This window comes from Saccopteryx leptura, chromosome 3 (assembly GCF_036850995.1).
Source record: "Saccopteryx leptura isolate mSacLep1 chromosome 3, mSacLep1_pri_phased_curated, whole genome shotgun sequence".
Lineage (NCBI taxonomy): Eukaryota > Metazoa > Chordata > Mammalia > Chiroptera > Emballonuridae > Saccopteryx > Saccopteryx leptura.
This window is the reverse complement of record NC_089505.1, coordinates 308631872-308659451: the sequence shown is the minus strand read 5'-3', so window position 1 is coordinate 308659451 and position 27580 is coordinate 308631872. Positions and strand designations below refer to the sequence as shown.

At 38.5% G+C, this 27580-nt stretch overlaps 1 protein-coding gene across 3 annotated transcripts in view; it reads left to right on the top strand.

Annotated features, from left to right (window-relative positions):
• The first annotated feature begins 2065 nt into the window (after positions 1-2065).
• SGK3 (serum/glucocorticoid regulated kinase family member 3) overlaps positions 2066-27580 on the top strand; it is a 119324-nt gene continuing 93809 nt past the window's right edge. For 2 of the 3 annotated variants that reach the window (XM_066378936.1, XM_066378933.1), the window contains exon 1: positions 2066-2396. The gene's annotated coding sequence lies outside the window, so the exon portion shown is untranslated. Of the gene's footprint in view, positions 2397-2507; positions 2668-27580 lie in introns of those variants that run through there. The other variant, XM_066378935.1, reaches the window with a different exon arrangement.

Below are 27580 nucleotides of genomic sequence, written 5' to 3'. Positions count from 1 at the left end.
ATTAGTGATAAAATGAATGCTCAGAGAAGTGAAATAATTTGCCCAAAGTAAAACGTGGTAGAACCTGAGTCTGTCCAATTCCAAAACTTGTGCTCATGATCTCTAGGTTATACATAAAACAAATGAACAAAACATTTGCCCTATCTGCATGAACAGAATCATATTTCCAAACAAAATATTGGATCCCATAATATAGCCAAAAACTTTATTTAAAACTTTTTTTTACACAAAACCTTATGAAGGCATAAACATCAACTAGACATTTAGCTGAACATTCAAAAACTTTTCTTTTACAGTATAAACTTGAAATTAGATACATAATGGAAAATAGAGATATGATCTATATCTATAGGTATGATTAATCAAAGTGATTAGCCTTAAAGTGTGCCTTTAAAGTGAATTTTAAGTGAAAAGCCTTTTAATAGTTTGTGATATACTCTAGTATTCTGAGAAATCAAGCTATTAAATTGCAACTCTCAGATTATAAAGGCAAAATACCAAAACTCCTATTGGTTGAATGTGGCTCATCCAACCTTCTTAATATTTGTGGAAGGTGGTGGTGGCAGTGGTGTGTGTGTGTGTGTGTGTGTGTGTGTGTGTGTGTGTGTGCGCGCACATGCATGTGTGTGTGTATTCTTCATAGTGGGAGGACAGATTTATCCTGGAAATGTAATGGTTCCCAGATGTTTGTTTTTCAAAAAGAAATAAAAAAAAGGGGGGGGGGAGTGGTGACAGCCAGGTATTTGTCTCTAAAGCAAGAATGATGTCATTTCGCTTGGAGTTTATTGACACAAACTTCCTTTTGGCTGAGAAAATTTTCAGCACTGTAAGTATGGCTTTAATTAAAAGATACACTGATCACTTGTTGATTTTACTACAAGGGAGGAGCGTCTAGCTTCTCTGTGTCTTACTGTGTGTATTGCTTTGTGTATGGATCATAATGAAAATGTAGAAAGGACCACTGGCAATGTGTTGACTTATAACTGCTGTAGTTGATATGCATATCCGTATGCCTCTGAACATAATTGTTTAGAAAGTTCTGTAGGATTATATTTTGAAGTATAAAAGTACTGGATTCACATCCTTTTTTTTTTTTTCTAAAGAAGGCCATGCAGTGGTAACTTACATTAAAAATGAATATTCTAACCTTTACCTACAAGGCAAAAATTTTAAATATCATTTTAAAAATATAAGGAAATGTCCCCTGAATTTAGAGAAGTCACACATAAATTGCAGTTCCTCTAATTATCTTTATAAGTATATCTGTTCATAGATTTGTGGCAAATTCTCTAGAATCATATAATTTGATGAATAGATTATGGCATCAAAATCGGAAGTATTATATGCACGTTGGAATCCTTAAATAGTTGAGTCTATCTTGAAGTGATATCTGATAAAACTTGAAATGTAGTAATGTTGTGAGGCAAAAATCCCCCAGAGCCCACCCAACTTCAAAATTCTAACCACTTGACTGACTCCACATCTATTGAATCATGTAATTCTTATTTCTCCATTCACCTTCTGTACCTCTTTATCTTACTTGTGGGGGGGGGGGGAGAAAAGACAATTAAGTGGATCTAAAATGCAACTTCTATATTTAAAGAATAAGAGTTGAATAAGGAGTTGTAATGTGTGCCCTCACTTGATTTGGAGATTAATGGGAATGGTGGGGGGGGGGGGGGAGGGGAGTCAATAGATAGGAAACGATGGGTGGAAAAGAAATTTGTACACCGGATCTGCTAATTGTAACCACTTGTATTAAACACAAAGGCCAATTCTTTTTTGATGATAAAATGGAAAACTTCAAATACTAAATGAAGCCTAGTCGTTGCTAAATTATTTGGATTTGCCTTGTCTGAGTTCCCAGTGCACACCAAGCCACAGGCCCACCAGGCCATTCCTGGGGGCCCAAGGGTCCTGCTCCTCGCACACACCGTGGAGCATTTTCATGGGCTCAGCTCGGACCGGTGGCCCACGCGGTTCTTGGGCTCCAGGGCAGTGGTCACGATAAGCAGGATACACCTGAGTCTGAGCCAGTAGATGAGATTCACCGGTGTACCCTGAATGTGGCGCACGCGGCGGAGCGGGGGACCCGGGCTTTAGCGGGTGTCCTCGGGGACGAGAAGCGAGCTGGGTTCCACGGACGGGAGTGGGCGGGCCACCCACACTGCGGCTCCGGCCGGGCGCCCTCGGCTCCGAACGGGCGCCTTCCCGGCGCGCTGCCGGCCGCCCGCTCGGCTCTCCCCAGCCGCCCCGCGCACCCCGCGGGAGGAGCCGGCGGCCGCCGTGACGCGTCAGGGAGGAAACGCGGCGCCCCGCGGCCCTGCCGGGAAGGAGGAAGCGCGAGTGCGCTCGGCTCTGCGCCCGCCGCGCCGGGAGGCTGCACCGCGGGGCCGGTAGGCGCGGGGCGCCGGAACCCGAGGCGGGGGGACGGGCGGCGGGGTCCGCGCGCGTCCGGCCGCAGTCGGAGGCCCCAGCGCGGGAGAGACGGGACGGGGCGAGGGGCGTCCGGGCCTCGACTGCTGCCTCTCCCAGGCGCAGACTGCGTTCCCGGGTCCGCGCCGCTGCGCCCCCTGCCCCCGCCCGGAAACCTCCGAGTTGGTCGGGAGGTAAAAGTACTCCGGTCCAAACCCTGACCCGAGAGTTTATGCGCTTTGTTTCCTCGAGGTGAATTCAAATTCTGCTTTTTGATTCCTACACTCCTGAGTGGTGTCAGTGGACCGACCTTGTTAATTAACCAGAGCGCAGCTTCGGAGCGCGTAGGCGCCGGGAGCCCGGGAGACGGGAGACCCCTCCTGAAATGGGAAGGGATGCGGGTCACCTGCGAGGATGGGATGGAGGAGGCCTTGGGGGTGGAGGGCACGGCAGTCTCTAACCTGTTGTCCTCGGACCTGTGGTCTGACACTTCAGTGCATTGCTACCCTTTAAGTTCTCCGAGGTTTGAACTCTCGCCCTCTCTATTTGACTCTCTTGATCCCCACATTTTTTTCATCGGTATGTACCATGTAGAAGTGTTTTGAGATTTTTAGATTTGGTCAGTTTTCGTGGTTACTTGGAAAGAGAATAGAAAGAATTCGTCTCATAAGACTTAAACTCTTTCATTATTGAATTTGCAGTGATTTCTGAACTAGGAGTAAAATTTCAGTCCTGCACAAGAGACGGTATAGGGTACACTTGAGATTTAGGAATAAATACAGAGTACCTGTACTAGTTTCTAACTCTGTATCAAGGTAAAGAAAAAAACAGACTCTTGTGTATTTTGATTCTCTACTTTGTTACTAGGTTGAGGAGCCAGTCTGAAAAGTGCCTTTTTTATTTAACTAACACTTTGGTAGCTCTTACTATGTGTTGGACTCTTAAGTGTTTAATAGATATTAACTAAAATTGTTAACTCAAAATATTTTATAGCGGTTTAGCAATGAAGAGGCTGTGCGTACTTCAGTTCCCCAATGCCATTGCAAGAGCTAGAAATGTGAGAGGAAGTTTCAGGCATTTATTTTTTAGAACTGTGTGTGCCTTCTGGACCCTTTGGCTACCACTCCTGTAAGACAAGTCACCACCCCTCCACTCCCTGGGGAAAGGGAGTCTGGAGAGCCCCTTTTCTGGACCTCTTCCTTGCAGATCTCAGCCAGCCAGATCCTTAGTATCTCTACAACATGGGCTTTCTCATCTGCCTTCCTGCCCATGTTAGCTAACTCTGGAGAGACCAGAACTTCCCCCTTTCTTAAACTGCCACTACAAGGAGCCCAATTTTGTTTTTAAAGGGAGCTTTGTTCCTAGTCTGTTTGACAAAGGATATATGATCATAGTTCAGATTTAAGGGTCAGATTGAAAGTGAAATGCATTATAAAATAGAACCTTTTTAACCTCACAGGTACCCATTTTGTGATTTGCAGATAGATATTTTTCCAGAATAAAGTGCCCTCTTTAAAGGAGTGCCTTGGCCTGATGGTCAGATTAGTGAATAAAATAGATATGGGTTTTGTATATAATTATGGTGATTATGAGTCTAATGTTAAGATCTGCACGTTATACTAGCTTCCTATCTCTCTCATATATTTAAATTTCTAGGGAGATGATTAAATGAGACTAAGCCTTATTTAATAGGGTTATAAAGTGTCTTGGAAGCAGGAAGGCTCACTTTCCTCTTATACAATTTATGGCACAACAAATGACAAGTAACACTTTCATGGTTTACAAATTGCTTCTAGACATAGTTATTTGCTCTTCAGAGAGACCTTATGAGGTTGGTAGCCATTTTTTATTCCTGTTTTTCACAGAGGGGAAATTGAGGCACAGAAATGTTAAAAAGCATTAGCCAGGATTGGACAGCTGGTAAGAAGCAGAGCGTGAACAGAGAGTAGGTATGTGGACAGTGCCTGGCACATGCCATGAATGACTCCAAATGACTTCCAATTTCTTGCCGTTTCAAAACATATGCCTCTCAAATACTATAATTGTTTTGTGCCTAAAAGATTTCCAGGCCTACTTTAATGTCTCTCTGTTAATTCAAACAGTATATGATACACATTTTCTCCAAAAGGGATGAGAATGCCCTTTGAACTAATTTCTTAGGATTTATCATCTCTGGTTTTTGAAAAAGCAAATAGGTTATTCTTTCTCTCTCAAACATTCTACTTTCCCCCTCTGACTTGGAGAGTTTAAATTGGACACATGGTTTTTGTGTTTGTGTTGACATTTTTCTTATCTATCCCTGCTCAGTTAAGGTCATTTTTAAGGACTAAAAATCACTGTAGGTTTACACTGTACGTTTTCCATGTCACTGAACTCAAGCTACCTAGAATTATGATCAAGTTCAAACACAATGATATTAAGTATTGTAATTTTTAAAAATTGGTTTTAAAGCAAGATAGAAAGAAACAACAATTTTTGTTGTTCCATTTAGTTATACATTCATTGGTTGATTCTTGTGTGTACCCTATCTGGGGATCAAACCCACAACCATGGCATATTGGGATGACTCTCTAACCAGCCGAGCTACCTGGCCAGGGCTTGTAATTTTTTTTTTTGAAGCACCTGACATTACTACTGTGTTTTTCAAAATGTTGCAATTACTTTACTATAAATCATCTTTAAAAAAACAAAAACAAAAACTCCTCAACTATTTATATCCTTTAAGCATGACTCTCTGTATTCCCAAGTATGTGACCCTCAGAGGGAAAACCTACAATTAGAGGGGAAAATATGGCCCTTACCTGGTGGGAGATTTTGGGAAGGGAAAAATGGGAGATGGGATGGCCTTTCCCATAAGAGGTATTAGGAGGTAAGAAACCCTTAATGGAGCCAGAATGAGTCACCTGCCTGTCAGCGTTCTTCTGTGTGGGAGTGGAATAAAATACTTTTGAAACCTACTTTATTTCAGAAACCACTTTACCTTTTCCAGTCCTCATGTTTTCTCTCTCTTTTTTTTAAAATTCATGTAAATTACTGACTAAACTGCTGATTCATGAAACTCAAATTATGTAACATGTTATTCCTGACAGAAACAGCTTGCACATTATTTTAAGGGACTGAATGTCTGTTTTTCTTTACCTATTCTATTCCATACGGTGCCATCTTTGTTCTTATTTCAGCTTTTCTCCCCCCTTCTAATTTTTTTTTGTGTGTGTGTGACAGAGACAGAGAGAAAGACAGAGAGAGGGACAGATAGGGACAGACAGGAAGGAAGAAAGATGAGAAGCATCAATTCTTCGTTGCGGCACCTTAGTTGTTTATTGATTGCTTTCTCATAATGTGCCTTGACCAGAAGGCTCCAGTAGAGTGAGTGACCCCTTGCTCAAGCCAGTAACCTTGGGGTCATGTCTATGCTCAAGCCAGAGATTCCGTACTCAAGTTGGTGAGCCCACGCTCAAGCAGGCGACCTCAGGGTTTTGAACCTGGGCCCTCGGTGTCCCAGTTCGACACTCTATCCACTGTACCACTGCCTGGTCAGGCTCCCCCCTGCTATTTCATGGAGAAAAGTGGTAGAGGTGCTGACACCACATCTTGTAGTTCATGGCAGTCATTTTAACTCAGTACTAATTTTGAGTTGTCATTGCAGAGGAAGACAACATGAAAACCAGATGTTGAAGGCTAATTCAGAATATCAACCAGTAAAATTATATTGCCTGTCTGAAGCTGACCCAGGGACTTTTCAAAGGGAACAGTATACCATCTCTTTGCACCTGTCCAGTTTCTCAGGGACTTTCCTATTATTTCCCACAGGTCCTGAAAACCTGCTTATTTTGCCTCATTGTAACCACTGTTTCTTCTATTATTCAGAACTGAAATTTGTTTGCCTTAAGATGGGCCATGGGGTGGGTGAAAGAAGGGTGATTATATTAGGATAATTGTTGTAGGGTAAGACATTGATAATATGGGAAATGGAAGATGGAAGATTGAAGCAAGAGTTGTTAGCGAGATCTCATGGTGGAGCATTCATGCAGAGTGCTGCTTTGCCTTTCCTGACAGGACTAGAAATATAGGGGAGACCTATATGTGATCAAAGAAAGTCTGGGGAGAATTAGAAACATTTTTTGGCACGTGATATTGGCAAGCATAGTTTCCACCAAGAGCAATAGTGCCATTATAAGTAGCTATTTCTTCAAGCCACAAAATGCATTTGTTTGCAGATAATTAAAATGTAGAAAGCTGGTTTCCTGGCTTTGAACTGAAAGTAAAGAGATTTAACAGGCTTTTGGTTAAGGCCTAGATTTTGTACCTTTTTAAAACTTGCTCTTTTTTTGAATCTGCTTGTAATGTTGAGATAATGTCATTCATTTTACTGTTTTGTGATTTTAAATAACCGACATTGTATTTATATAGCATATAGTAATGAATATGCTTCAGGTTAATTGCTGCCATTCAGGTTCCTGATATATTTGCTATGCCAGTCGGTAGTACCAAACATTTTTTTCCTATAGGTAGAATGGACTTCATGTATATTCACATACAAAATCAGGAAAAAAAATGGAAATTTATACTACTGCTCCTAAAGGGGATGAGGTGAGGGTGCGGGTAGAGACTGACAGATCCAATTAGCCTGTTGCATATCTCCTAATGGAGGTCAGTCAGTATTTGTATTTTAAGTCCATCTAAAATAAAAGATATTTAAGAAGAGAAATAACAGTGTTCACACATAATTGATTGTGATCAATAAAGAATCAGAAATAATAGACTTGAACCAAGGAAAAAATGTTGAATTTAGTTAAAAATCAGAGCAGCTCTTTTTTAGGTTCTGAAAGTCTCCTAATAAGTTTGATTTTTGAAATAATTGGTTTAACAAAGCTCCCATCAATGGTAGAAATAGGTGACCCTAAAGTTTCTTCTGTGTCTCAGAGTTAGTAACATGTGAATTCGTATAATTTCATGTATACAACTCCCTAGTTACAAAGCCATCAGTTTTTCAGACAGCGTCTGGGCCCATATCTCCCCACCCCTTTCCCTTCTCCACTGCGCTTGTGCATGAACTAGGCCTGCCTATACTTTCTTCCTATGTCCTTATGCGGCTTTCCCCCCTTTCTGACAGTTTACTACTCCCTTTAACCTTGTTCTTTGTCCCTCTTATTCCAGCTTTTGCTTTAAGAAAATTTATCCGTTCTTTCTCTATCCCACTTCTTCATTTTGATTTTGAGCAAAAAAAAAGATACTAATCATGGTGGTACAGTTAAGAACAAGCCTTTAATAAGGAAAAGGAAAGCTTTCAGTTTGGGAGGAAAGGTAGATATTATAAAAAAACTAGTGATTTCAACCTTCTGAGCCCTTGAGAATACCCAGTAATTCCTTTCAAAATTTCCACAGATGTCTCCACCGACCTCCTCTTCTTTAAATAAGCTTGGTTGGTTTTTTGGGGTTTTTTTTTTTTTTTTTTTTTTGAAGCACTGGAATGTACAATAAAATTAAAATTATTTATATATTTTTTTGTTTATTGTAATAGCATTGTTTTGTGCTATTTGTTTTTCTATTGAAGATGTTAGCCATATTATGGATTGACTAGAGAGTGTTTTGGTCTTAAAACCAAGTCTTAGTTAAGACTACTGTTCCCTTCAGAGAATACATCCAGAATTCTAGATAACTGGTTTAAAACCATCTTTGTTTTCAAGTTGAGGAAGAAGGCTATCTTGAACCAACGAATAGCAATCTTTGAGAAGTGGTATGTCAAGATTCCAAACCCTTTCTTCCCAGGTTTTCATTAGCAGAGATGTGCATTGGTGAGAAGCATAGATCAGCACATGTGTTCTCGGGAGTTAGAGAAGAAGCAGTACTTTTTGCAGGAATGTTCCCTTGGCTTGTGGATTCTCACAAAAGGTAGAGGTGGGGAATCAGGCCTAAGGTTGCTACCTTCAGACCAACTTCAACTCACCTATAAGGATGCTGTGGCCAGACATGAGCTCTACACCAAGACAGCATCTACTTAAACTGCACTGAGACCAAAGGCCTATTTTTCATGAAGGTTAATGAAAAAAGTTTTGAAAAGACATTTTTATTCAGCCTCCAAACATGGTGCTAAAATTTATGATGATTTAAACATGAAAGTTCTATAATATTTGTTTATTTAAACTGGGAACATTGTGAATAAATAATCGGAAGTTAACACCTCTCCTTAATTTGAAAAACAATGTTTCTTACTTTTGCAGTTCTAAGTGTACATAGTTGCGCATTGTTGACATTTTTTTAGTCCATTTTTTAGACACAAGAATCTTTCTCTTTTTTCTAATTGTTCACTTATCTTCAATTTCTCTTCTTGTGCATATTTGGTTTAATTTTTTTTTTGTCTATATGGTAATGATTTTTTTTTAAATAATGAAAGCAAATAATTCTTGTCTGCATTGTTTTAGCAGACAAGAATTTTTAAGAGATTTATAAAACTCTGTCCTTTTTCCCCTTGAATTTTGTGTCCCCTTTAGATTTCCTTTATTTCTGATTTTCATTAACATCTCCTATTTCTATTTCTCCTTTTAAAAATTCACAAAATGTAAACAAGGGTCCCCATCCCACTGGATTTATTTGTTGCTTTCCTTGGACATTTTAGGATCAGAAATTTGCTTTAGAGATGCAGAATATGTATATATTTCTACTTCTGTGTAGAAAAACAAGGGAAAAATAAGAATATACTTTTGCTTTGTTTAAGCATAAAGAAACTGGAATGTCATATGAAAAATGGAGTGTTTATCTGTTTGGGGTTGTGTGTGGAGAACAGGGTGGTAAGGGACAGGTGGGGAGAAGACTTTTTACTGTATCTCTTTTCTTTGTTTTTGGTTTTTGAACCATATGAATATGTAACCCATTGTAAAAGTTTTTAAAATATCTGTGGATTCCTTGACTTTAAAAAGATAGGTCTGTGTATATCTGTTGTCCCTTTTCCTGATGTCTTTAGTCAAGTTGTTTCAGATCTTTCTTTTAAGAATGCATGGGGAGGAGGGTTGGGGGACTGGGTAGAAACGGTGAAGGGGTTAAGAAGTTACAGATTGGTAGTCACAAAACAGTCATAGGATGTGAAGTACAGCATAGGGAATACAGTCAATTAAATTATAACTCTGTATGGTGCCAGGTGGGTACTGGAAATATTGGTGGGAACACTTTGTCAAGTAATGCATTTTTCGCTCCATAAGATGCACCTGACCATAAGACACACCTAGGGTTTTAAGGAGGAAAATAAGAAAAAAAATATTCTGAACAAAATGGTGTGTTAAAATATTTAGTAAAATACCATATTTTTCGCTCCATAAGACGTATGAGCATTTTCCCCTCCACTTTTTTGGGGAAAAAAGTGCGTCTTACAAAGCGAAAAATACGGTATATGGTTGCCTAACCACTATGCTGTACACCTGAAACTAATATAAAATAATGTTGAATGTAGACTGTAATTGAAAATTAAAATTTTAAAAAATATCTTTAAAAAAAAGCAAATGCCTGTGTAGTCTTGTCTCAAAGGAGTAGTAGTATTTTACAGGCGTCTTGACCTGGCTCCTCAAGTGCAGGGACTGAGATTCATTATGAACCCTTCCCTTCGGAAATTCTGATACCATAAGTAAGGCCAGCCTCATTTCTTTTTATCGCTGAGAAAGTTATTGTTGGCTTACTCGAAGAACCATTAACTGAAATCATCTGCAGTATTCTGCCAACTGGATACTCCATTGTTTCCTAATAAAACTGTGAGTCAATACCAACATAATCAGTCCAAAGTTAGTTGATCCCCCACCCTCGTGTTATCTTGTATGTTACCACCATGGATATAATTTGCCTACTTAATATTATATTATGTAGTTTGGTGCTTTTAGAAAATAAAGGTTGGCACTGTCTGAGGAAAGCGTCCGAGTGGTGTGGAAAGCGGGGTTGAAGGAGTGTAAAACCATCCAGACTGCAGACATCTCTCCAGCTCGCTGCTCGGCCCCAGGTCCTGGGTGGGAGATGCACCCACCAGCCTCGGGGTCGGCCCTGCCATCTGCTGTCCCATTGCTAACGAGGCCAGCACTTCACAGCGGTTTAAGTATATTGTAAATAAGGACAGAATCTGGAAAAAAAAAAAAAAAAAGAAAGAAAATAAAGGTTGGTTTACTTTTAGTAGTTAGATAATTTTGCTCTTTTTTGGTACAAGCTAAACCAAATAGTCTATCAGGATTTTTGTCATTTTTGACCTGTATTTTACCCTGAGGAGAGCAAAGAAAAAGAAACTAATATTGACTACCTACCATGTGCTTTAGAGACATTATTTTAGGAAATACTCATAATGACTGTGGGGTAAGTAGTTAGTTTTATTTTACAGATGAGCAAATTGGGGCTTAGTGAGGTTTTGAAAGTAGCCATGAGTGGCCAACACAGGGAGAGATGATCTGAAAAGGTCTGCCTGTCTTCACCAGGAGGGCCCCTGAGCATCTGAGCAAGGAGGTAAAGGCTGTCTCCTCTCCAAGCCCCTCATCAGAAAGAACAGGCAGAAAGGATTTACAGATTACTCAGATTACCATCTACTGATGAGGCAGTGGTTAAGTGAGTTTGAAAACTGTCCCTTCATTTTTACTTATTATTCTGAGATTATATTAATGCTGTAATCTAGAAACTGCTGCCAGACTTCAAGAAGAAAGCTGACTGAAAATATTAAATATTATATATGCCTGCCTAATAGAAAAGGGCTTAAAATTCTAAATTTAATTGCTAAATGTGTTCAATTTTGAAGTCACAGAATTTGAATGTCAAATATATATATATTTATATGTTTTTTTAAGTTACCTCCAAGATTTTATTGCACAGCTAAGATCTGGAACCACTGCCCTGAGAGGAGTGGTGTCCTGGTCAAGACCCAGGGCATCATGGGGTGGAATGAGGGCAAAGGTGCACCTAGTTCTCAGGTATAAGAGGTAGGATACATCACCTCACCTTAGCTAAGATGGCTTCAGGGCTGGAGTGTCTTATATGTAGAGCTGTTGCATTTCTGTTAACCAATGGCAAATGAAATTTGTCAACTCTAACAAAAGCTGTCATCATATTCTAAAATCCCTTAATGATGATAACCAGAACCACCTATATTAATCCTTGGAAATAGAGCAATCAGCAGATGTAGATACCAAATAAGAATAAAAGAACATTTTAGTGTTGAATTCCTATGACTCTATTATGTAATAAAATGTATTTATGTTCTGGGCAGATGGTGAGAAAAATAATGGAGACATTTAAATGATTAGAAAAGTTTTAAAAAGGTCACAGATAGTGAAAGGAGAAGACAGTAAACCCACAGCATCCACTGCAGTACCTCATACTTAATACTTTAAAGAAAAGCTTTATTGACACTCAGTTTACATGCCATTAAATTCACCCTTTTAAAAATAAAGTTCAGTAGTTTAGTCACAGAGTGGTGTAGCCATCATCACTGTCTAATTCCAGAACATTTTCATCAATCCCAAGAGAAACCCTGGACCCATTAGCAGTAATTCCCACCCACCATCCCTTTCTTCCCCCAGCCCCTGGCAACTAGGAATCTGCTTTCTCCATATAGAGATTTCCATATTCTGGAAATTTCATTAAAAAATGGGATCATGTAGTACATGGTCTTCTTCTTCTTCTTTTTTTTAAAGTTTTTAAAGCCAGAATTTATCTCTATTTAAAAATGCTGAAGAGATTTTGGCCCTGGCCGGTTGGCTCAGTGGTAGAGCGTCGGCCTGGCGTGCAGGAGTCCTGGGTTCGATTCCCGGCCAGGGCACACAGGAGAAGCGCCCATCTGCTTCTCCACCCTTCCCCCTCTCCTTCCTCTCTGTCTCTCTCTTCCCCTCCTGTAGCCAGGGCTCCATTGGAGTAAAGTTAGTCCAGGCGCTGAGGACGGCTCCGTGGGCATGCCGGGTGGATCCCAGCTGGGTGCATGTGGGAGTCTGTCTGACTGCCTCTCTGCTTCTAACTTTGGAAAAATACAAAATATAAAATAAAATAAAAATGCTCCAGAGATTTTAAAAAGATCCAAAGGTCCAAAGATGTCCAGGTTTGATATAAGATCAGATACCACTGAGGTGGTATCTATCGGTTTCTGTGTTGTTAAAGATCATTCTGATCCTTGTCAATTAAACACTCCGATAATTCTAATTGGGTCATGGTGATTTCCTTTGGCTCCCGGTGTCTTTCATAAATGGCCAGCAGCTCATGAACGATCAAAACTGTAATACTAGAAATATTGAATATCCTTCCAGCATTAGTCTTTGAAACCACATCCAGAGATTATGATGAGACTCATTTGCAAAGACTGGTATTAAATGTAGCTCTTTCAGGAAAGAAACCAGCAAACACTGTTCAAGACAAAACACCAAAAACTAGAATGTGGTCTTTTTGTGACTGGTTTATTTCACTTAGCATAATGTTTTTAAGGTTCATCCATGTTGTAACATGTAGTATTTAATTTCTTTTTATTGCTGAAAAATACTTGATTCTATCAGTGTACATGTTTTGCTTATGCACGCAACTGTTAATAGACATTTGGATTGTTTCCACTTTTTGGTAATTATGAATAATGCTGATATGAATATTCATCTGCAAGTTTTGTGTGGACATATGTTTTCATTTTTCTTAGGTGATACCTAGGAGCAGAGTTGCTGGGTCTCGTAGTAACTCTTAACTTTTTGAGGAATTGTCAACTATTTTCAGTGCCTGCACTTTTTTACAATCCCACCAATAATGCGTGAGAGTTCAAGTTTCTCCATATCCTCACCAACACTTACGTCTGTCTTTTTGACTTTAGTCATTTTAGTAAGCATGAAGTAGTATCTCACTGAGGTTCTGATTTGCATTTCCATACTGACTAATGATGCTGAGTACCTTTCATGCACTTATTGACCATTTACATATCTTCTTTGGAGAAATGTCTATTCAGGTCCTTTGCCCATTTTTAAATTGGGCTGTTTGTCTTTTTAGTTGAATTGTAAAACTTGTTTATATCATATATTTTGGTTGCACATTACTTATCAGATATGTGGTTTACACATATTTTTTTCCAGTCTGTGGGAGAATGGAAATTCTTCCATTTCTTTTTTCTCTTTCTTTGTGGTTTCCATGGAGGCACGAAAGATTTTAATTTTGATGAAGTCCAGTTTATCTCTTTTTTATTTTGTCATTTGTGCTTTTGGTGTCATATTATCTAAGAAATTATTGCCTAACTCAAGGTCACAGAGATTTATTACTGTCTTCTAAGAGCTTTATAGTTTTAGCTTTTATTTTAGATCTATGTTCTATTTTGAGTTAACTTTTATTTATGATGTGAATTAGGGAGCCAACTTCATTCTTTCCCTTGTGGATATCCAGTTGTCTCCACAGTGTTGGAAAGACTGTTCTTTCTCTATTGAATTATCTTGGCATCCATCTCAAAAATCAATTGACTAGAAATATAAGGTCTACCGGAAAGTTCTGTTCGTTTTTGGAATTAAACAAAATACAAATTTTTCTTACCATCAATAAACTTTATTATAATTGCCATTATTATTAATGATTTCTTGCTAGCGTGAGGTCAATTTTTATATCCCATTTTTGAAAAATGTTTTATCTTTTGATGCGAAAAATCGAACCAGTGCTTGTTTGATATCTTCTTCATTTTTGAATTTTTTGCCCTTCAAAAAATTTTGTAAGGACAAAAACAAGTGATAGTCGGAGGGTGCTAAGTCTGGGGAATATGGTGAGTGCAACAGACATGCTTCTGTAGCATTTCTTCCTTGTTGAAATTCATAAAAATTACAGTGGCTTAAATGAACTTTATCAGTAGCCATGGTACATTATCGCTTCACACATAAGACTAACGTGAACCAACTTTGTTTTAGTTAATTTGCTACGTCAGTATGTATACATTAAGTGATAAAAATAAAGAGGCACACATGCGCCAAATAAACATGTGCTTACGCATTGAAACTTGTTGTAATAGAAACAGACAGAACTTTCCGGTAGACCTTATATAAGGGTTTATTTCTGTGCTTTCAGTTCTAGTCTATTGATCTATCTTCTTAATGCCAATGCTACTCTATCTTAGTTAGCTTGGCATGGCTGTGTAGTAAGTTTTGAAACAAGGAACTTTGAGTCCTCCAACTTTGTTCTTCTTTTCTAGAATTCTCTGACTATTCTGGGTTCATTGCATTTCCACATGAATTTATGGTCAGCATGTCAATTTATGAAAAAATGGCAACTGGAATTTTGATAGGAATTGAACTGAATCTATAGATCAATTTGAACAGTATTGCCATTTTCTTTAGATCCATGAAGATGGATTGTTTTTCCATTAAGATTTTCTATAATTTCTTCCAACAGAGTTTTATAGTTTTCAGTATATAGGTCTTGCACCTTTTTTGATAAAATTTATTCCTAAATATTTTATCTTTTTGATGCTATTGTAAATGGAATTGTTTTTCAATTTATGTTTGCTCATTTTTACTGTATAGAAATACAATTGATTTTTTAAATTGAGGTATAATTGATATAACATTGTATTAGTACAATTGATTTTTATTTATTAATCTTGTATTCAGTCTTGCTAAACTTATTTATTAGTTTGAATAGTTTTTTGTTGGAGACATTAGGATTTTCTGTATACAAGTTTATGTTATCTGCATATACATGTAGTTTTACTTCTTTCTCATCAATCTGAGTGCATTTTGTAACACTTTTCTTGCCCAGTTGCTCTGGCTAGATCCTCCAGTACAATGTGGAAGAGCAGTGAAGAGAGGTGATATCCTTGTCTTATTCTTGATCTCAGGGAAGTGCATTCAGTCTTTCATCACGGCATGTGATGCTAGCTGTGGGTTTTTTTGTAGATGCTCTAACTTAGCTTGAGAAAATTCTCTTTCAGATTGTTGTGTTTTTAATCATTAAATAGTATTAGATTTTGTCAAATGCCTTTTCTGCATCTTTTGAGATGATCATGTGGTTTTGTCCTTTATTCTATAATTCAGTGTTATATTACATTGATTGGTTATCAGATGTTCCAACTTTGCATTTCTGAGATAAATCACATTTAGTCATGGTACAGAATACTGTAATCCCTTTTATATGCTGTTAGATTTGGTTTGCTGATATTTAGTTGAGGATTTTTACACCTATATTGATCTATAATTATTTTTTCTTGTGATATCTTTATTTGGTTTTGATGTTGGGATAATACTGGCCTCACTGAATGAGTTCCTTACTCTTCTTTTTCTTGAAGGGAGGAAGAGGAAGATTTTGTGAAGGATTAATATTAATTTTTCCTTAAACATTTGGTAGAATTCACCAGTAAAAGCTATCTGGGCTTGGGTTTTTCTCAGTGGGAAATAAGTTTTTTGTGTATGTTTTACTAATTCAATCTCTGTCATTGTTATCTATCTGCTCAGATAGTTTCTGTTTCTTCTTGAGTTACTTTTGGTAGTGTTTTTTTTCCTAAAAATTTGTCTGTTTCATCTAAATTAACTAATTTTTTGGTGTACAAACTGTTCATAGTATTCTTTTAAAACTTTTCACTTCTGTGAGATTGGTAGTGATGTTCTTTCACTCTTTACTTTACTAATAACGAGTCTACTTACTCTACTTCTTGATATACCAATTTTGTTCATATCTTTCTTTATTTTTAAACTTTTCTTCTTTTGCAAGTGACCAGCAGGGTCCTGTTCATTTCTTTTTAAGGAACCAACTTTGGTTTCCTTTTAAAAATTGCTTTTCTATCTGCTCTAATCATTATTATTTTCTTCTGTTTGCTTTTGGTTTAGATTGCTTTTCTTTTTCTAGTTTCTTAATGTGGAAGGATAGGCTATTGAATATATATAATATAATATAACATATAATATGACATATACTATATAACATATATATTATGTTATATATAGCATATAATATATAACATATAATTATATATAACATATAATATATAACATATATTATATTATATATATGCATTTAGAGCTATAAAATTCCTTCCAAACATTACATAAGCTGAATTCTAGAAGTTTTGATATGTTGTTTTCATTTTCATTTATATGCAAGTATTTCCCAATTTCTCTTGTAATTCCTTCTTTGACCCATTAGTTGCTTAAGAGCGTATTGTTTAATTTTCACATATTTGTTACTTTACTAAAGTTTTTTTGTTTTGCTTTCTAATTTAAACCCATTGCTGCCTGAGAACATACACTTCATGATTTTTCTCCTTTTAAATTTAATGAGGCCTATTTATGGGATATTATATGGGCTATCCTGGAGACTATTTCATGTGTACATGAAGAGAGATATATATGTTTTGCTTTTGGTGGGAGGATTTTTCTAGAGATGTCTGTTGGGTCTACTGGTTTATAGTGTTCTTCATGCCTTTGCCTTCCTTGTTGAGCTTCTGTCTAGTTGTTCCCCTTAATACTTTTCAAGCCTTATATGAATGTTTCATATTAGTATAAATATGAATATTTACTATCAAGATAAAAACTCAAATGCAAACATCATATTTTAGTGGGCTATTTAACCAAAATTAAAATAGAAAATTATTTACTTTTATTACTTGTTTTGGAGGGTCAGGGGCAGGTGCCAGGACCAATGATCACTAGATTCCTAGTTACCAAAAAATTATGCAAATAAATATGCTTCTGATTTCTCTCTCTCTCTCTTTTTTATATTTAGTGAGAGGAGGGGAGGCAGAGACAGACTCCCACAGGCACCTGGACTGGGATCCACCCAGCAAGCCCACTAGGGGCCAATGCTCTGCCTATCTGAAGCGTTGCTCTGTTGCTCAGCAACCAAGTTTCTCCTAGTGCCTGGGGCGGAAGCCATGGAGCCATCCTCAGTGCCGGAAGCCAACTTGTTCCAATTGAGCTATGGCTGCAGGAGAGGAACAAAGTGAGAGAAGTGAGAAGGGAGGCGGTGGAGAAGCAGATAGGCGCTTCTCCTGTGCTCTGACGGGAATCAAACCCAGGACATCCACATACCCAGCTGACTCTCTACCGCTGAGCCAATCAGCCAGAGCCTTAAAGCTCTTTTTTTTTTTTTTAAATTTTTTTTGTTTATTTATTTATTGTACAGAGACAGAGAGAGGGATAAATAAGGACAGATAGGCAGGAACAGAGAGATGAGAAGCATCAATTATTAGTTTTTTTGTTGCGATACCTTAGTTGTTCATTGATTGCTTTCTCATATGTGCCTTGACCGTGGGCCTTCAGCAGACCGAGCAACCCACTGCTTGAGCCAGCGACCTTGGGTCCAAGCTGATGAGCTTTGCTCAAACCAGATGAGCCCGCGCTCAAGCTGGAGACCTCAGGGTCTCGAACCTGGGTCCTTCCACATCCCAGTCCGATGCTCTATCCACTGCACCACTGCCTGGTCAGGCCTGAAAGCTCTTGATATTGATTCTGCACGTAGAGCAATCAAGCTGCCCTTATGTGTGCCACTCACTACAGAAGCCCTTTTTTTTCATTGCTTTTGAATGTTAAAATTTAAATGTAACTTAAGTTCAGTTCTATTTTATCAAGTCCATGATTCTTTTGCTTTTATGTGATAGAATTTGCTGGTAAATTGTACTGAAATATAAATATTTTTCGAACAATATTGACACTCAAATCAATTAACATTCCTGTTTGATCAACTTATTTGTTAGGAATTAGAAGTTTATTTGCTAACATATGATTGAAATGACAACTCCAAAACAATGTAACATATAGCACCACATCTTAATGCTAACTAGAATTGATAAATAGTTAAATTTGCTTTCTTGTTTTTATGGTAGGATTTTTTTGTCTGCACCTATAAGAATTCTATGAAAAACGCATTTCAAAATTTGCAGTTGTGTAAAGGTCATATGAGATTCAGTTAGTAGAGGCACTTAAAATATATCAACATATTTTACAGAAGTACAGTATGTCACCAGGAAATGTGTCTCTCTGACATAAGGATTATTATTATTATTTTTTGTATTTTTCTGAAGTGAGAAGCAGAGAGGCAGAGAGACAGACTCCCGCATGCACCCGGCCAGGATCCACCTGGCAAGCCCACTAGAGGGCAATGCTCTGCCCATCTGGGATGTTGCTCCATTGCAACCAGAGCCATTCTAGCACCTAAGGTGAAGGCCGTAGAGCCATCCTCAGCGCCTGGCCAACTTTGCTTCAGTGGAGCCTTGCTTCAGGAGGGGAAGAGAGTGGTAGAGAGAAAGGGGAGAGAGAAGGGTGGAGAAACAGATGAACGCTTCTCCTGTGTGCCCTGGCTGGGAATCGAACCCGGGACTTCTACACACAGGGCTGATGCTCTACCTGTCCACCTTGACCTTGAGTCCTATATTCTTAGGGAACTACCTGTATATATCAATACATATGTAATTAAATTTGACCTCTTTTTCTTGTTTATGTATCTCAAATTAATTTCTTAGGCCAGCCTGAAGAACTGAGAAGAGTAGAGAAAAATTTCTTCCTCCTCAATAGTATGAATACCAGTAAATTCTTTTTCTCAACTAAAAATATACTGCTCACAAAAATTAAGGGATATTTCAAAATGAATATAAAGCTATAAAATACCCCCTAATTTTTGTGAGCAGTATACTTTGACAATTTAGCACTGTGTGTTTATGAAGACAATATAATTTGACTTTGCCTTGCAGCACATATAGAAATTATTCAGTATTTTAAAAATAAATTATTGGCCCTGGCCAGTTGGCTCCGTGGAGCATTGGCCCAGTGTGTGGATGTCCTGGGTTTGATTCCCATCAGGGCACACAGGAGAAGCTCCTATCTGCTTCTCCACCCCTCCTCACTTTCTCTCTCTCGCTCTCTCTCTCTCTCTTCCTCTCCTGCAGCCATGGCTCACATGGCTCAATTGGAGCGAGTTGGCTCCCTTCACTGAGGATGGCTCCATGGCCTCCCTCTCAGGCACTAGGAAGAACTTGGTTGCTGAGCATCAGAGCATTGCCCTCTAGTGGGCGTGCTGGGTGGATCCCCATCGCAGCACATGCAAGAGTCTGTCTCTGCTTCCCCTCCTCTCACTAAATAAAAAATAAATAAATAATAAAATAAATTATTGTTTTGAAATTCTAAAAAAGAAAATATACTAAAATATACTCATATATTAGTGCTTTATTTTTTATTTGTATTTTTTTGTATTTTTTTTCCTGAATTTGGAAACGGGAAGGCAGACAGACTCCCGCATGTGCCCGACCGGGATCCACCTGGCATGCCCACCAGGGGGCGATGCTCTGCCCATCTGGGGCATTGCTCTGTTGCAACCAGAGCCATTCTAGCGCCTGAGGCGGAGGCCATAGAGCCACCCCCAGCGCCCAGGCCAACTTTGCTCCAGTGGAGCCTTAGCTGCGGGAGGGGAAGAGAGAGACAGAGAGGAAGGAGAGGGGGAGGGGTGGAGAAGCAGATGGGCGCTTCTCCTGTGTGCCCTGGCCGGGAATTGAACCCGGGACTCCTGCACGCCAGGCTGACGCTCTACCACTGAGCCAACCGGCCAGGGCCTATATTAGTACTTTAAAAAAAACACTGTATTTGTAGTTTGAATCATCTCTCATGTAATGAATCCAATCATCTACCAGTGACCATTTGGAAGACTGTTGGCCTGAGTAGGTCAGACTGTAGAGGAGAAATTCCACATCATTTCTGTATTTATGTAGATTTCTATATTATTGGAGGGTATGGCAGTTCAGAAGAAAGCATAGATTGGAGGACAAACAGCAGTTACAGAAAAATAAAAAAGCATGTGGTAGCAGAAAAAGCATAGATGTGGATGATGAAGGAGGAGGAGGTAGTTGCAGAAGTCTTGGCAAAGAGGCTAGGTACTGGCCATGCATTCCTAGGCTCTCTAAATGTACATCTACTTCTGGGAGGGAAATTTCTGAGAGTGAGTGTGTGTAGTTAGTGCAGTATTTGAATTACCTCTTTCATTTTGCCTGTGGCAGTAGTGTATTGGCGACATTAGATGTCTAAAGGAGTGAATGTGATTGTTTTATTAAGTCTTTTTAAATCTTATGAGCTGACTTAGGGAAGAGATGATTGATGTGAAATACTTGACGTAGTGAAAGGCACAAAATAGGCATGTAATAAACTGCCTACTTAAAAATTGGCTGATATTAACCTGTCCATAATATTCTCTAATATTTAATAGCGTTGGCAGGGAATTTAGAAGCCTAGGTTATAGTGTAAAACCTGCCGCTAGTTTGTTAACAGATTCTTAGCAAGTGACTTGATTTTCTTTGACTATAAATCACTCAAAGTTCCTTCTACTTCTAAAATGCAATGTTTCTGTTAAATTCATATAGGAAAAGAAGCTTTAAATAAAGATTATTCTTTTAATAGAGGTGGAAGTTTTTGTTTTTGTTCTCAAGTTTTCAATTTTAACAAGGGTACACTACATGAATAAGATTCTTTATTGTATTATCTAAAAGCCAACCACTGATTTATTTGAAAACAAAGAGTTTCTTTGCAGTGTCATTTAGCCTGGCATTATCATGAATCCAAGAATTATTCTACACTAATCAGAGAACAGTAATGCAGTTGTACTTAAATTCAGAGTTCCACACAGCCATTCACCAGAGATGAATTGAGGTGAACAAGTACTTCCAACTTTATTTGCAAAAGTTCTGAATCATACTAGTGGATTTCACTACAGAAATCACAGTGAAAAGCAGGTTGGAAGTGTGGCTCAGATTATGCAAAGCTGTCAGAGAAACTGTCACTGCTTTTTGTTGTATTAATCTTTGGATCTGTGTGATTTCTGGTTAAATTTAATGATAATGTAAATTTTAGGAGCATTTCTACCATTTTAAAACATTGATATATGTTGTAATTGTTAGAGAATTAATCAGTATGGTTGCTCATCTTTGTTTTTAAAGGAAGCCAATGCCTAGCTTCAGATAATGCTGTATGGAATCATATTCATGTAGTTGTAAAGGAAGAAAATTCTCTCTTTTTTTTTCCTTTACACTACACACAACACTGAACATTTTTCTGTACTCTTGTCACCTAATGTGTGGTAGTTTTCTCCACACCAACCTATTCTGAGACACCAGCTGAGTATCCTACAATCTAACTCAATTCTGGCACTGTCTTCCTGGAGATTTCACAGGTTAAAGGCTTAGTCTCAAGACAACTGTCCCACCTCCACTTTCCGTCAGGAAGCAAAAGTTCAGGTTGATACCAGTTCTGAGCAACAGGCTACAAGTCAGTTTCCCACCTCCCCTCCTCTGGTCCAATTAATTTGCTAGAGCAGCTCACTGAACTTGGGAAAATTCAACAAGTTTATCTAGTTTACTTACTAGATGTCTTGTTTATTTCAAAAGGCTATAACTCAGGGATAGCCAGGTAGAAGAGATGTGTAGGGCAAGGTATGTGGGAAGGGACAGGGAGTTTTCATGCCATCTATCAGAGCCCCACTGGCCCCACACTGCCATGTGCACCAACTCAGAAGCTTGCCGAACCCCATTCTTTTGGGATTTTATGGAGGCTTTGTTATGTGGGTATGGTTGATTAAATCATTGGCCATTGATGATTGATTCAACCTCCAGCTCCTCCCCTCACCCTTAGAGAAGAGAAAATTCCAGCTGTCTAATCTAATCAGATCACTTTCCCTGGCAGTGAGCACCCATCCTTAAATTACCTAGGGCCTTTCCAAAAACTCATTAATATAAATTCAGGTATGACTGAAAGACGCTGTTATATGAATAACAAAAGACACCTCTTCCATCATTATTGATCTTAACACTTAGGAAATTCCAAGGGTTTTAAGAACTCTGTGCTATAAATGGACAAAGACCAAATAGATACAGGGTGGGGCAAAAGTAGGTTTACAGTTGTTTCTATGGAAAATAACACAATAGTTACTAAATAATAATATAAGAATAAACTCTGTTTCATGTACTCACAACTGTAAACTTACTTTTGCCCCATCCTGTATATTGCTTAATATAAATCATAATACCACAGTAGTATATACCTTAAGTAAAAGTTGCTAAAATGATGAGAACCAAAACAATTTTTTCCCCCTCTATTAAAAGAATACATGTTAAATATCTATTTGAAGCTTCATAGGAAAACCAGCAGGCAAGTCATCCAAATGTACTATGGTTTTTCTTTTTTTTAAATTTACACTCTTACTATTAAAGTTCATTTATCGTAATTCTGTGTACATTTCCTTAAGTTCAGTTTTAAAAGGAGGAAAAAGTGGAAAACAAGTTGTGAAACACTAACTTTGGTAATGGATGGTGGTTATGAGTCATTATGGTTTATTGTGTAAGTATGTACAGAAGTAGAAGGATCTCTCTTAAGATGACAGATTTCCCAAATCTGTCATGAAAAGCATGGTGTATATGTTTAATGAAGGCTCTTCTCATGCAGTTCCTAATCATTAAAATATAAAGCTTGGGTCATATGAAAATTTCTGGGTAAGTGATTTGTTGGAGACTGTATGTTCGTTGGTAATTCTGTATTACCCTGGTCAGCATTTGCTCTAAGCCAGGGGTCAAGAACCTATGGCTCGTGAGCGAGATGTGGCTCTTTTGATGGCTGCATCTGGCTCACAGACAAATCTTTAATAAAAAAAAATAATGTTAAAAATATAAAACATTCTCATATATTATAATCCATTCATTTCCTACTGCTCATGTTCATGGTTGCGGGTGGCTGGAGCCAATCACAGCTGTCCTCCAGGACAACACCAAATTTTTATTGAATAATGCGTAACGTACATGGGTCATTGTATGGCTCTCACGAATTACATTTTAAAATATGTGGCATTCATGGCTCACTCAGCCAAAAAGTTTCCCGACCCCTGCTCTAAGCATTTCTAGGACACACCAGAACTAGCCCTGTCCTGTTGACTTTCAGGCTTATTTTTACAGGTGATAAAGCAAGGAGCACTTTCTCATCGCATCTACAGTAGTTTATCTAGAGATTTAACATTTCGAGTTTAAAAAGCAATTTTATTTTAATATCATTAAAGTTTACCGCTCAGGTTTCAATTTTAATGTTTCTTTCTTATAATTAAAACAAAATGAGTCTTTGGCCCTGGCCGGATAGCTCAGTTTGGTAGAGTGCCATCATACACCAAGATTGTGAGTTCAGTCCCCAGTTAGGGCGCATGCAGGAGTCAAGCAATGAATGCATGGATGAGTGGAACAACAAATCGATGCTGCTTTCTCTTTCTCTCTCAAATCAATAAATTAAAAAAAATTTTTTTAATGAGTCTTTGGACTACAGCATTAGTTAGAACCTTTAGTCATGCTTTATTGTAATCTGCATTACAGTACTGAATGCGTCCTACCAAAGTGCAGAGGTTGCCATTTTAGTCCCTGGTCAGGGTATGTACGCAAACGGATCAACGTTCCTGTCTCTCTCTCTCTCAAATCAATAAAATAAACATTAAAAAAAAAAAAGAGGTCAGAGGATCACAAGAGCCTGACAAGCCACGCTAAGGATCTTAGGGTCGATATTACAAGAACAAAGAATGTATTAATATGTAGGAATACTGTAAGTACTGAATACTTTTTAAAAATTTATATTATAAAATGGTCATGAGTGGAATAAACATCATTGATAGGCCTTGTTATGTATAGAAGGAGCAGGTTGCCTCTGTGACTCATTATCTGTTTTTAGCTCCTGTGAGAGTTTATACTTACCATGCTTAAAACCGGAGTCTGGACTTTTCCCAGATCATAGTTCAAATAGTGGTTCGCTCATCACTTAAAAATTTGTTTTTTCACCTGTAGAATTGCCATAGTAATAGGACTTAACTCGTAGGGTTGTTACTAAGTTTAAAATAAATAATACTTATAAAGCACGTAACATAGTGCTTGGGGTATAGTAGGTGCTCAATAAATGTTGGTAATTAATAGTATTCTTAATGGATAAGATTTTATAACCTTAACTTTGTTTCTCTTTTGTTAATTACTTCATAGAAAGACATATCTATACCAAATTTTTTTCTGAATTTAGTCTTAAGAAGCCATAAAGGAGGAGATCTTGGGAATAGCAAAGAAAGGGTTCTTTGGATATGACTCCTGACAAAGCATTAAGATGATATCCCCATTCCCTCTAATGTTGTGTCCAGAGATATCTGACTTCTTCCATTGCCTTTTGGGGGCTACACTAGCTCTCTGTGGATGATTAAAGTTACTTTTCCTGGTTTGCATGCATCTTATGCTGATGACTCTCAGATCCACGGTTCCTATCCTCACCTTCAGACTGATACGTCCAGTTGCCTCCTACCAGATAACTAGCTGCCCATGGTGCTACCCTATGGGTAGTTCTAATCAGCATGTATAAAACAAAATATATTTTCTCTACCTTGTTCCTGATACCTTACCTCCACTTTTCACCAATTTCATCTTCCTTTTATTGGCCCTGTTTAATTTATGCTATCACTATCCACTGGAAACTGGAGAGGCATCTAGGCTTTGTCTCCCTATCATTTACAAAGTCCTCCTGATTTTACCTTCTAAATATATATTTCTTAAGTCTGTCCCATCTTTTCTGTGTCTACTATAGCCTCTTAAGACACTCATCATCTTTGGCTTTTTCAGTGGCCCCTCTTAAGCGAGTTTTCTACCCGCATCTTGATCTCTTACTTTCTCTATTCATTCTCCACATTGCTCTCAAAGTGATCAAAAGCAAAGATTTGACCATTGCCGTTCCTACATATTAATACATTCTTTGTTCTTGTAATATTGACCCTAAGATCCTTAGCGTGGCTTGTCAGGCTCTTGTGATCCTCTGACCTCTTTTTTTTTTTAATGTTTATTTTATTGATTTGAGAGAGAGAGAGACAGGAACGTTGATCCGTTTGCATACATACCCTGACCAGCGACTAAAATGGCAACCTCTGCACTTTGGTAGGACGCTCTAACCAACTGAGCCATCTAGCCAGGGCATCTCTGACCTCTTCTTATCTACTGCCACTTCTAGGCACAGAACAGAGTAGAACCTCAAAAAATGTTTGTTGAATTAATGAATACTAAAATCCATCTATGCAAATTGAGTCTTTGTGGTTGATTGCTCATGTTAGTCTGGTCATCTGCTCATATCTTAAAAACTGGATAAAAAAAATGGAGGGAAGAATTTCTCCACTCTATGCTGCATACCAGAAGAGACTAATCTTCTCAAAGCCCTATTTTAATTGCATGCCTACCTTTCTTAACCTACAATAGCTCTTTATTAGTTCAAGTCCAAACTCCTCACCCTGTCTTACATATTCAAATTAATTTGGGCAGCACTTCTACAGTATCAGACTGCACAGTTAGATCAGTTTACGTAACAGGCAGCGAGGGCAGGGAGTATGGATTGTTTGTTCCTACTTCGAACAGTTTTGACTTTTCAGATCTAGGCTTTAGCATCAGAGTATAGACTTTTATATGTTGGTACACCAAACAAAAACTTTGTATTCATCAAATATTTATTGAGTGTCCACCACAGGTTAAGCACTGTACCAGTGGAAGGGGTTTTGGCAATAATCAAAATCAGCATAATCTCTGCCTTCATGGAGATTCTGGCCTAATTGTGAAAACAAATAAGCAATTGTAGCCCAGAGTAAAAAGTGTAGTACATACTGTATGGGAAAAATGCCGCAGGAACCCACAGCAAGGGCACCTAATTCAGTTGTGGTATCAGGGAAGGGTTCTCAGCCTCAGTGACATCTAGTTTTTTTTTTTCGTTCACTTGTTTGTTTGTTTTTAAGCATGCACGAGAGAGAGAGAGAGAGAGAGAGAGAGAGAGAGGGAGAGAGAGAGGAAGAGAGATGAGAAGCATCAACTTATAGCTGCAGCACTTTAGTTCATTGATTGCTTTCCTCATATGTGCCTTGACTGGGGGGTTCCTACTGAGCCAGTGACCAGTTGCTCAAGACAGCAACTTTGGGCTCATGGGGTCATGTCTATGACCCCACGCTCAAGCAAGCCAGCGATCCTGAGCTCAAGCTGTTGAGCCCTCACTCAAGCCAGATGAGCCCTCACTCAAGCCAGATGAGCCCGCTCTGAAGTCAGTGACCTCGGGGTTTTGAACCTGTGTCTTCAGCATCCGATGCTCTATCCACTGTGCCACTACCTGGTCAGGCAAAGTGCCATCTAGCTAGATGGCAGTTGATGAGCTGTGCATTACAGGAACAGCAAGTGTAAATGCCCTCTAGGAAGAGAGACTGGTATGCTCAAGAAAGTGAGAGAGGTTTCTTAATGCTTAACGACCTCAGGTACAAGGAGCTATCTGTATTACGGTAGTAGGTCATAAAAGAAAAGAAAGGATGTCTAATCAGACATGCTTGCTCTTTTCCTCAGGGTCTAAATTGTTCAAATTAATGTATTCCTTTCTTTCTTGGAAGTTTTAGTTGGAAAAAAAACTGGAATGAATAAAATAAGCTTCTGTTGTTTCACCGACAACATAATTCTAGTCAATTGTTGTGTTTTTCTTAATTTATGTAATTTTATGCATATAAAATTAATATATCGCGGTGGCAAAGACATCACTGCAGTTTGGTAGCAGCCCCCATTCAGTCCCCATTTCTTAGAGCATATTCCTTGGATCCACTCCTTGGATTTTCTTGCTGTTATACCAACATCAGACTCCTTAGCACAGTTGTATGGTTAGTCTCTTCAGCCCCCCTCTCCAGCTCTATTTTCTATTCCCCTCCTCCTTTGTTCTGCTGTACCTTTAGCAACCCTGTTTTCCGAATTTGGAGCCTTTACTTCCTTCCCTTCACCTAGAATTGTCTTCTTCCCTTTTTACTGCCTTTCACACTCTGATCATTTCTTGATAGCTCAGTTCAAGTACTTCTATCAAGTCTCTGATATTCTAACTATCCTTCTTGCCCCCTTCAGTTCTTTACTCCAGAATGAGGCTTTTTTTTAGTAAAACATGCCACAGTCTTTAGTAGTTTTTTTTATTTGTTTGTCTGTTTTAATGTGGGTTGCAATCCATTAGTGAATTGTGAAGTCAATTTAGTGGGTTGTGACTAGCATTTAAAAACCTGGAATTGCCTGACCAGGTGGTGGCGCAGTGGATAGAGCGTCGGACTGGGATGCTGAGGACCCAGGTTCAAGACCCCAAGGTCGCCAGTTTGAGCGCGGGCTCATCTGGTTTTAGCAAAAGCTCACCAGCTTGGACCTGAAGTCTTTGGCTCAAGCAAGGGGTTACTCGGTCTGCTGAAG